The following is an 11,648-nucleotide window of genomic DNA, read 5'->3' on the forward strand; positions in this document are numbered from 1 at the left end:
GGGAGGTGGAACAAAAAGCCAGCCATATTGGCAGTGCTGTGTGCCAAGTGGTAGTCATGGCCCCTGCCCAGCCCTCCTATTACGAGGCTGGCAATAAGTTGGCCTGCCCGCTGGGGAAAACAGGGAGCTGACACCAGGAACATATGCAGCAACACCTGATTGCTGTGCCACCGCCACGGACCTGGCTGCCAGAGAGCACAAATACGGCATATGTAGATTCAGCACACACACATACAACAATGTTAGAGAGGGAACATGTATAATAACATGTATTATGATACCATGCATACACAATCTGGGTGAATACCTGCAGACTTGTGTACACAATCTAAAAAAAAATGAACATGTAGACTAAAATACACTTTTACTTATCACCACTCGTGCTACACAACTATTATGCCTAACAGAGCACATGCATGCACAAACACACACACCCTCTGACTTACACAGCAAACCCACTGGGGATTAATTTCCTTACTCAGAGAGTGTGTATGCCAGGCTTGGCTGGTGTGCCAGTCGCCCGCGGTGCACCACACGCTGCCATGCTGTGCCAGCAAACAGCACTGATGCCCTCCATTTGCAGTGTCACATATATCAAATGCATGCTGCTATCACTTAGCCCTCAGTAGTCTGAACCCTGCCCGCCTCGCTGTTCAAATCTGTGTGTGTGTGTGTGTGTGTGTGTGTGTGTGTGTGTGTGTGTGTGTGTTTGTGTTTAGCATCTGGTTTCACCCACTGCTATGTACTCCAATGGATATTTGATTGACGACGGTCCAGTATAATGCCATGATTGATTGTGTGAAAATCAGAGTGAATGAAAGTGTTTTCGGGATTATCTGTGACCAGACACTCACCCCGCTCTGCCTCAACACAAACTGACATTTCTTGGGATTTTATATCCTGCCGTTTTATAGAACTTTATACCAATTCCCAAACCCATGACCTTCTTAATAATCTCACACACATGCAAACACACACATACACAAAAATGCACAAACTTGCCCATAAATGCACATACACATTTAAAATTGCATACAGATTTTCTACCTCTTTGGCCAGTAAACCGCAGTCAGTGCATCATTATGGAGCCATGTGTGGTAAAAGGAAGAAAGCTTGAGAGGGGAGGAGGAGGAGAAGGAGGAGGAGGGTGGGGGAGTTGTTAGAAACTAGGCCTGCATTGTCTGCTCCCTCTCAAAAGGTTTTTACTGTTGTTCATGGTCACGTTCTGAACTGGATGCGACCCTACAGGTGTCCCTGCTCTCTAAATGTGTTCCCCAGACCCTTCACCAGCCCCCTCAAGCCGCCTGTCTGTGACCCCTGACCCCACAGACCCCAGGAAGTATGGGTAATGGCAGGCTTGTCAATAAAGTTCAGGGTCACTAATAGACTAGCTTTGTTCTGCGATGTCAGCTAGCAAAAAGGAAAAGACGAGGGGAAAAAAAATCTCCCTCTAACCCACCGTCCTTATAACGTATCTGGGTCTATTCAAATTAAAAATGGGTGCTTTTGATTGTAAGCCCACAACCCACCACCTCTCCCCTCTCCCTCTTCCTCCTGCCTGCCTGCCTCTCCTCATCTTCTTCCATCTTCTTGCCCAGCTCTTCTCGTCTTTAACTCCAAAGAGGTGCTTGTGCGTTGGGCTAAAAGGTCTTAATGTGTCTGCATTCATGGAGCCAGACCATAGAAGGCTGTTTTTAACCCTGTTTACGGCCTTGCATCCATTTGGCCAGGAGTCCTTCACTCCGCATCCCTCCCCCTCTCCATATCTCTCTCCATTTTGCAACCTCCTTCACTCTCTCTTGCTCTCTTTCTCTCTTCCACCCACATCCCAATCCTTTTGTGATAGGATATGAATGCACTTTGCTAGTTGATAATTACACTCTCCTTCTCTGCCCTTCTCTCTCTTTCTGACAGTGGGATCCACAGGCAGTCCTTATTCAGCCAGTAATTTGCCTGTCCTCCTCATTCATTGAGAAGGTACAAATTATCCCTCACACGGGCACTGGCTATTCTCCCTCTCAGCCAGTGTGATGAGGACTGCACTAAAAAGAAAATAGCCAAGAATATGCACGTTGTATCTGCTCTAAGTGTAATTTAAAAGAAGAGATTTGTTTTTCATTCAGAAAGTAAAGATTTCTAGTTAATATGGCAGGCAAATGGAAAGAAGCAATAATGAACACCCCTAATTGTACTGCATTTCACAGTAAAAAATTTGATTATGATGATACAGGCATCTCCATAGAATGAATTTCAAACAATTTGTTTTGAATGTCTTTGACCATATCAAATACAAGATGTTTGGCTTAAGCACAATAATTACAGTCAACACCCGCCGTCAGCCATCTTGAGATAATTCACAGAGATGATTCCTGGCATTACAGTGTCCAGGCTTGGGACACATTTGGACATTTGCTCCTCATTGCCTTCTCATCAACACCCATAGCTGAGGTCTCACCGCCGACCCAACTGTGTTTAAGCCTCGTCCAAAATAGTCAGAGCGACAAACAGATAGTTAGCAAATGAAAGGATCCCACGACAAATTACTTACAGGACTGTTGCTTCTTCGGAGCATATGTGTCTGCAGCCATTTATATCGCCTTTATGAGTGTATAGTTTTGTCAGGATTTATGGCTGGATTTGAATTGCGTACAGTATAACACCCTTCAAGGCTGGAGTGTTTTGAATCCTTAGACAGGGTTGGTTTATTTCAGCATATCTGTGTGAATTTAATTACAAGTGCTTTGCTCAGTTAAGAAGTATGACAGCACCACGGGCCATTTTGGTAATTTATTTATGGGCTGCGTTGGCAGGGTAGTGGAACCTCATTGGATGAGAGCAGGGTTCATGCAGCCGGTGGCGATTACAGGGCAAACGTGACCACCGGACAGACAACAACTGGCCCGGGAAGTCAACAGGAAATGCTTTTTTAAAAGACCATAATCATGTTTTGCCAAGTAATTACAGAACGAGACAAAAAATATGAAAACACATGGTGATAATGGGACAAAGCATTGATCATAACTGTACAGAGCAATGCCTGATGGGCATGGAGGGACAATGGAGTACAGAGGCACCCATTGTTCCTTGACTCAATGAACTATGTAGCTCATTAGGTGGAGCTTCCCAAGATTAAAGAGATGGATATGAGCGGAGGAGTCAAGGCCCGAGGTTAGAACTGGGGGCGAAAATCGACACTCTGCCACAGCAGAGATGATCCAGCTCCCGAGCCCCTGACCCCACAGCAGGCTGCAGCCTTTGATTCCTCTACTGCTTTTTTTCATCCGCACATCAAGAACACACATCGTTTCATCTCTTTGCATATTATCAGACTCCACCCCGTTCTCCTCATCTCTAATAAGGAGTATCCGTCGTTTCTTCATCTTTCCCTTCCTTGTCTTGCTCTCGTACAATTATTGCCTTCTCTCTCTCCGTAAGGGGTCCGTAATTGATGGATTTCATTGAAGGGTGTAGGTGTTGTATGTATATCTGCCAAAAGCACTACAGCATTGATATTCTCCCCCAGGCAAAGGAAGAGAGAGGGAGAGAGACATAGAGGGAGAGAGAGGTGACCCTGCTGGCTGAGTGGCAGTGGCCGTCATGCATAGCATCTCTAAAATGGAGGGAGGGGGGTGGGGTGGAGGGAGGGTGAATGTCACTTTCAAGTGTCTCCTCGGCACTCTCCCTTAATGAGAGATGGGTTCTGCTCCACAGACAGCCAAGGGGACCAAGGAAGGGCCCTCCCCGCCTCCTCCTCATTCCTCCCCTCCACCCCTCAGATCTCCAATCCTCCAAGGAGCTGACAGCTCGAAGATCCGCGAGCCTGCGTCTCCTCCACCTGCACAACCTCATTTCCCCATCATAACAACAACAACAAAGGTAGGAGGATTTGTGTTTCCTGGTACTGTCCCTGTCTTCACAACATGCACATCCTCCGTACATCACTCCTAATCAAAATGACCCCCACTTATATTCTCACTGTACTGGCTCACATCTTCCTATCTCACTCTTTTCTTAAGTGAGGGATGCACACTAATGCTATTTAGCTAGCCCGGCTAGTGATTCATCCATTCCAGCTGAAGGGAAAGGTGAGAGGAGAGATCTCCCAGGACTCCTTGCAGCCCCCATCTGTCAGACGCACCCGGCCCACTGATTTACATTTACCGCAAGGATTTATGGGATGCCCGCCACAAAACGAGTCGAAGCAGCAAGAATCATGGGGCGAGAGACAGAGCGGGGAAATTATTCAAAGCAGTGATTATTTTGGGACGGCCATTACGCATGCACACCTGATCAGGGGGTGTCACCCGTGACTCCCCCCATCCACCATGATGGAGAGGGGCCTCATCTGTGCTGCGCTCTTGTTTTACCTGGCTTGCATAAAGGAGAATTCTCTTAGGCACCAGCAGAGCCTACTAAGGCTAAATTAGGCCCCCGGACAGGCAGAGGAGAAGGGAGAGAAGAGCAGATGAGGCAGTTATGTATGCACAGGGGATTGAGATGAGGGATACTGGTCAAATTCACGATCAATCTTAAACCCAACATATCGTGGCTATATATTCACAAATGAATATTCGCTGCTTTCTGTGTAGTTATTCCTGTATGAGGTTATTTCAACATACTAGGCCAGATTCACCATATATTACAATATTTAGAACTTCAAATTTATAGCATTACAAATAAGTAGAAACTAAATGCAGCAAATGATCTTAAATGTGTGAATTTCTGTATGTTTAACAGATGACATTTGCTAGTCCACCTGTTCACTCCGTAATCCAGAAGCCTAGAAAATGTCACAATGACAGCCCTCCTTTCAACATGGCTCTTAAAGCTTTGTTCACTTGCCACCTTCAGTGAGAATCATCACTTATAGTCATTACTTACAGCACTTTGCAGTCGGTAGCAGAAAAAGGTTAGCGTAGCCAAGTTTGAGCACATGCTCCTGTTCTGTAGCATTACAACTGAGGTCAGCTCAGCTGCAACTCTCGGCCCTCCTCCCCTCTCCTCCCCTCAGCTCCCTATCTCCTCGCCAAGTTCATTACCAGTGGCCCCCAGGAACGACCTGATTTCAATTCAGACGCACTTTGTTCAATTGCCCTACATGGGAGAAGTTGCTGGAATGGGGCCAGTTGATTATGCTCTACCACCACTATGCTTATTTTATTTAATGCCCAAAACAGCGGATAATTTTAAAAATCTAGGGCAACTAATCATGATGGTTTTTTTTCTTCTTCTACTTTCATTTGCTGCCTTGTGTATCCATTTCTTCCACATTTTATTTTACACTCAGAGGCAAAATGCTGAAAATGTTTCATGGTACACTTAGCAAGTGTCTGAGTGGTGTCAAAGAGCAGATGAGAATTGGTGATTAGCCGTTAGCAATTATCTGACCTTAAGATGAAAGGAGCAAGGATAAGATCCTAGCTGTAGTGATGAGGTCAACATGACTGACCTCTAGTGTATGTTTTGACCTCAGAATGACAAAGAGATGACTCCAAATCTACACTGAATGATAAGCAGCAGGGCTAAACTGTAAGTGCCAAGTTAGCAGACGTGGTGTTTTAGAGAGTGGTTGTTATTGAGTCTGCCACAGGCATTTTCCTTCTCCTTTCATGTTCTCTCTGTGTAGGCAACATGGTCTCATGAAATTTTGTGAGCCTGATGTCTTTAATGACAGCTCTAGCTTGATTTATGTTTTTGCACATTTTTTCCATCCCTTTAATGTACTATAAATTTTGAATATTTTACTGTTATATCTGTTTCTATGATTAAAGACATTTACATTTTATCCACGGCTCCCAAACTCATTTGCTCCAATTGGAGTAAAAAAAACATACAAAACAGCTTTTTCAAAACTAAGCACTTTGCACCTAGTCCATAAAAAAAGTGGGGAACAAAGCTTTATTTTCTGCAGTTTTTAAAATGTCACAGTCTAGTTTACAGAGTGCCTTCTTAAAACCTAAGATGTTCAAGAAATCAAACCTAATTTTCTATATCTATGGTGTGTGTTTCTTCATCAGTAGCCTGTAAATATATTACATTATGAATTATAAAATAGTGATAGAGTCTGCCACTCCAGTGCTGAATTCATATTGAATTTTTTAACCCTGAGATTTAACCCTTGCCTTAACCAAATAATTTTAAGACCAAAAACTAAAATCGTTTTTTAAAAAAGTTTTATTTTTCACCTGACCTTTTTGGCAAAAAGAAACCTTACTCTTATACCTTTTCAATGTGTAGATAGACTGCTACTACATTTTGGGTAAGAAGGAAGCAGTCCTTGCTGGAAAGAGTCTCTGTGTCAGAGGAACCAGAATGTTTTATTGTGCCTCTCTGGCCAAGGCTGTGAGCCCCTTACCTATGAGACACATTTACAGGCATTACAAAACTGGACAAAGTTCAACGCCAAGCAGTGCAATATCTCTGTTTTACTACACACTCTTTTCCCTACTCATCTACTGCCTGACTGCTATATAAGGGTCTTTATTGAGATGAAAAGCAGACTGAGAGTCACTATTTGAATCCGATTCAAAGAGTCTTATTCGTTCTATGATAGTCTTTTTCCTGGCAGTGAATGATCAGCTCGCTAAAAATGGCCTGCTCTTTGTGCCAGCTGATCCCGAGATGATGAGTCGTTTCAGCGGGTCCAAAGGAAAGTTGATTTGCCCCCAAAACACAGAATCCTTATTTTGTCTGTTTGAAACTAGAACACAGAATGAGAATTGACTGTAGTCCACTTGTGCCACACTAAGTCTCACAGAGAAAGAGGTGTGAGCAAAGCCTACTGTAGAGCTTAAAGAGGCGAGAGGGAGAAAAGCAGCTTGGATGGGAGAAGCGCTGGACTAGGTGGGCAGATTAGTATCACACGGATCCCTCAGTGGGATGAGGTGATGATGGAAAGTCTACTTTGCATTACATTTTCAAGTGTTGCTGCTGATTTATATTGAAAATCATCACACTGAAAGACTAAAGCAACATACTGCCTTAACCCCCAAACAGAAAGCTGAAGAAAGCAAGGTTAAAATCTCTAAGGATACTTTACTGGCACCAACGAGGAATGAACAATAACGAATGTAATGGCTATTAATCACGATTAGCATATTCCCCAGCACCCAGACCCCTCATACTATTGTTTTTGTCATGCATTCATACAAACCAGTGGACATGGTGATGGTGGATGTGTGGCATGACATATGTGGGAAATATTCTAAGGCTATTGTGGCCTGACAGAGGAACCTAATCTGTGGGATAGCTTTCCCTCAGATAGCAGGTCTGAAAGGCTTTTAACTGAAATAGGACAAAGGGACTCTTAATTTCCAATACGGTTTCATCGGTTGTCAGCCCAATTAACAGATCAGGAGGGATCAGTCTGTGACAACTGTCAGAGCACAACCTCAAGACAAAACCACTATTGTGCCTGAAGGAAACCTACATGCCCTGGTCAGACGGGTGGGGAATAGGTAAGACCCGACATGGGGTGAAGGACCAGAGTGTGCATACTGTGTGTAAGCATACAGGTGCATGTCTGTTCAAAATATGTCTGCAGTTATGAAAACATGTTTGTGCATGTGTCTGTGTATGTAATCATGTGCAAATATCTCTGCCCATCTATCTCTGCAGCAGAAGCCAGAGTGCCAGCAGTACTGACGGCCGATTTGCGGTGGGTTTGCGGCAGTGTTGAGGCTAAGTGCTGCTGACAAAGAGAGATGCCTCGAGGACTCTTCAAACGTCCATCCTCACACGACATGAAGCGGACAAGACCTGCAGCGTCTCTGAGATTGGACGCCAGTCTAAGCATATGTTACACAGGGACAAAGCAACAGAGAGAAACAAGGGAACAAGACAGATAGGGAGAAGCAAAGGGGTTAATGCAAAGCATGATAAGAGAGACAAGCAGACAGGCAGGCAGACAGACACACAGACAGACAGACAGAGAAGTGAGTGAGAGAGAAATAAGAAACAGGGAGGTGGAGGGGGGAGTGGATGTTGAAAGGGACATAGAGGCTGTGCATGAAAGGAAGGAGGGAACAAGGAGGGGTGAGGGGGTGAAGGAAAGGAGGGGTGAAGAGAAGGGAGGAAGTTTGAAGTAAAACTGTTGGGACGTGTGTGACATTAGGACATTGGGGCCCTGGCAGGAGTTGTGTCATTGGTCCATATGACTTGTGTGTTGCCTGGGTGAAGTAACGCGTTGCAACAGTGGTGGAATGGTCACTGTATGTCACTGCCCTTTCCATCAGAAGCCCTGTAATGGCATGTCAAAACATTTAGATGGGCGGCCTCATAAAATGTTGCTGATGACTAAATGTCCTTTGGCTGACAGAAATTGCAGTTTTGCTCAAGAATCAATATTTTAAATATAAAATTAATTCATCAGGAAAAAGAGTGAAATTGACGCTCCAGAAGTATCCCTCTGAAAAAGCTAGAAATCTTGTCTCTCCAGAGCCTTCATGATGGAGGCTCATGTGTACTTGGTTGCTGTGGGCTGATGAGACTGAGCAGAGTCCTTCGGCCATATAAACAAAACCCCTCGGCAGAGAAAATGCCAGGGTACCCCAGACCCCCCTACCAAGAAATCTGACTTGACAAGAAGCAGACACAAGTTCAAGCCTTGGCCTTCAGGCCTCACTGCATTCTTCACTATTCCACAGAACATAAAGTGGTGCAGAAATGTTGACATTTTTCCTGTATTGCACCACAAATTAGTCACACAAATAAAAAAAAGGTCATCTCAAATTAAATATGAAATTGCATAAATGTGTTTAATTAACTGTATCTCAGACAAATTACTTTCATATGGAAATATTTAACATTACCATTTGAGTTTTGTACATAACATATTACCACGCAGGTTATATTTACTAACAGAATTTCATTAGTTTATTATTATTGCCCGGAATTGTAAATGTATCTGCTATAAATGTAATATCCAGGAGACTAGACTGGTTAATTCTAATACAACATAACACCACTATAAACTAGAAAATCCACCTGACAACACTTCAGTACGTTTAAAGGGGCACTTCACAGATTCTACACATGAAGTTCAGTCACTCATCATCGGGACAACTACTCTGCCTGTAAAAACAAAGGTTTAATTTGTGATGTGGCTCTGGAGAGAGCTCTCTAAAGTCTGAGAAAATAACCCTGATGATGTCATCACAGTCATCTCAGGCTGAACTTGGAGACTAAAAATGTAGAAACAACAGAAAACTAGCGTTATAAACTAGGGGTACAGATTTTGAAATACTTGGGCATTTACCATGCAAGTAGGGAAAATCTAATAAAAGATTACTGCTGTAGCCAGTGTTTTTGGAGCTTTGTCAACACTGGGGGCTAAAAGTCACGACATCTCAGCTTCTTTTTGGATTCTGACAGTTTTTTAAACCAGCTTTGTACTGTTTGTGTAAATAATACTTACTTTTTAATTGTTTTACCATAACCACAGTCTCCAACCCTAACCAAGTGAGTTTTTTTTTTTTTTGCCTAACCTTAACATACCTTAACTTTAGTTGCTACTAGCAGATAATATAGGAATGTAAATAGAATTGTATGCCTTATTACCAACCTTATTCCCTAAATAGTGAAAAAACATCTTTTCATTAGTGTACTGTGGTAGTTTTGCAAGTTAATTACCATTCAGGGACAGATAGAGATTCTGTTATTGTTTTACTAATTGTCTGTGCTTATGTGCTTTGTATGTTATCCTGTATGTCCTTTATGTCTCATATGGTTATGACATATAGGAGAAATCAGTATGGCTATTGTGTTACAACTATTTGTGCTTTTATCTGTGTTTATGTGAATTTGTCTATGTTTATGTGCTCTTTGCATTTGTGAGTTTCTGGGTTTATGTGATTTTATCTGTGCTTATGTGCTTTTCTTTTAATGTTTCTGACATGCAATCATCCTGCCAGGGACTGCAGATGAAAATTAGCCTGTATGGCTAAATCTGGCAATTTTACACAGTGAGTTAATTAATTTGCATTGTCACTTTTTAAATAAATAAACTTCAAACTTTATATTTAAATCTTGCATTTTTTATTTTTTAAGTTAAAGTTTATATATCATGACTTTATTTAGTTTTTTAATGAAATCACCACAGAACCATGTAACCTAGCAGCCAAAGGCCAGTAAACATAATTGGGTACTCAAAAACATATTTTTAAATTGTCACTTCAAGGAAAATGAAGCAAAAGAGGTACTTTGTTAAAAGGACTTAATATAATGGATAATCACAAGATAATAACTGTATTTCCTAAATTAGCCTGTTTATAACTACATGTAAAAAAAAAAAAACAAGGTAAAATGCTTTGTTGAATAGATTTCACTTACAAACCCTTTTTGCCGATATCAAAGCCTGAACGTCCTTCGCCATGCATTGTTCACAAACCAAAAGTAGCTAATAATAGAGAGCGACCATTCTAATGTCAGATATATGGGAAATTGCAAATCGGCCTTGGGTCACTCAGTCAGCTAAACTGGGTATTCATCCTTCAGAGTTAAATAAGAAAAAATGAACTGAGAGACGAGAGGGAAACACATATAAAAGAAGACATTTCAAACTTTAATAACTTAAGAGAGCACTCACTGTGGGCCTTCATGAGGATTAATGCTTTGTTCTCCAGATACTCGCCAATCAATAACCAACAGGCCCAGACATCTTTATTCGCAGACAGCTCAAATGCTGGTCAAAAGGAAGAAAAAGAACAGAGCCCCCTATTCTGCTCTCCCTGCATGTTTCAAGGCACAGTGATATTCCTGTCTCCCCTCCTTAATCTGGCCTGCATTCAAGTTGGCCTTCTTTATGTGCAGTGTTTTTTTTGTGTGCGTGTGTGTCTGTGTGTGTTTATGAACATACGCTGCATCGGGTGAGCAGAGATTATGACACCTAATGGATTAGGGCCAATAACAATTCTAATGTGTTTTAAAAGACACACATGAGGCAAAATCTACGTATGCAAATGCAAGATATACTATGTACAAAATTACTCTTTTTATTAGGAATAGGACAAAAAAATTAAACTAACCGTCCGGGGTGAAAGGAGCATTTGGAAATTGCAGATAAGGGATGAGAATAACAATAGAGGAGTGCACTAAACATGTGTTTGCCTACCTAATCCTGGTGCTTCACTCCCACATCCTGGCTTCTTTGGGCTAATCCAACTGTAAACAAACAACAATCTTTGCAACACATCTAATTATTAGAAATATGACAAAATAAGGGAAATCACATGGGGGGGGGCAGTTTTCCTCTTAAAATGTGTGTCCTCATTCCTTTCTCCCCGATGGTGGACTCCCACAGTCCTTGGGCCTTTGTGTCTGTCTCCTCTTTATGAATAGAGGCTTAACCATGGCCTGAAGCAATGCGTCTTCTGCTCCCTCATTGATAGCCAATGCATTATTCATTTATTTTCATCATATCATCAGACGTGCATAAGCTTCACCCAGTTATTTCTGGGGAGCGGCATTGATTATTATTTCTTTCCTCCATTACTTCTCAGGATCTCACGGAACACATTCACACTATTCAATCATCCCTGGCCTCTCAACTTTATCAAGACCCTAGCTGAGATGAAAGCTAATCTGTATTATTGATTATCAGAGGGATTAGCTCCCAGTGAAAGTTAAGGTTAGCCCCCCAGTGCCGTTGA

At 42.4% G+C, this 11,648-nt stretch overlaps 1 long non-coding RNA gene across 1 annotated transcript; it reads left to right on the plus strand.

The window, feature by feature from the left end:
- The first annotated feature begins 3,719 nt into the window (after positions 1–3,719).
- On the plus strand, positions 3,720–10,016 carry LOC127354783 (uncharacterized). The gene is made up of 2 exons (XR_007881623.1): positions 3,720–3,876; positions 7,618–10,016. It is a non-coding gene; the product is annotated as an uncharacterized LOC127354783 (long non-coding RNA).
- The last annotated feature ends 1,632 nt before the right edge of the window (positions 10,017–11,648 follow it).

The sequence above is a fragment of the Dicentrarchus labrax genome, unplaced genomic scaffold (genome assembly GCF_905237075.1).
Source record: "Dicentrarchus labrax unplaced genomic scaffold, dlabrax2021, whole genome shotgun sequence".
Taxonomy (NCBI): Eukaryota; Metazoa; Chordata; class Actinopteri; family Moronidae; genus Dicentrarchus; species Dicentrarchus labrax.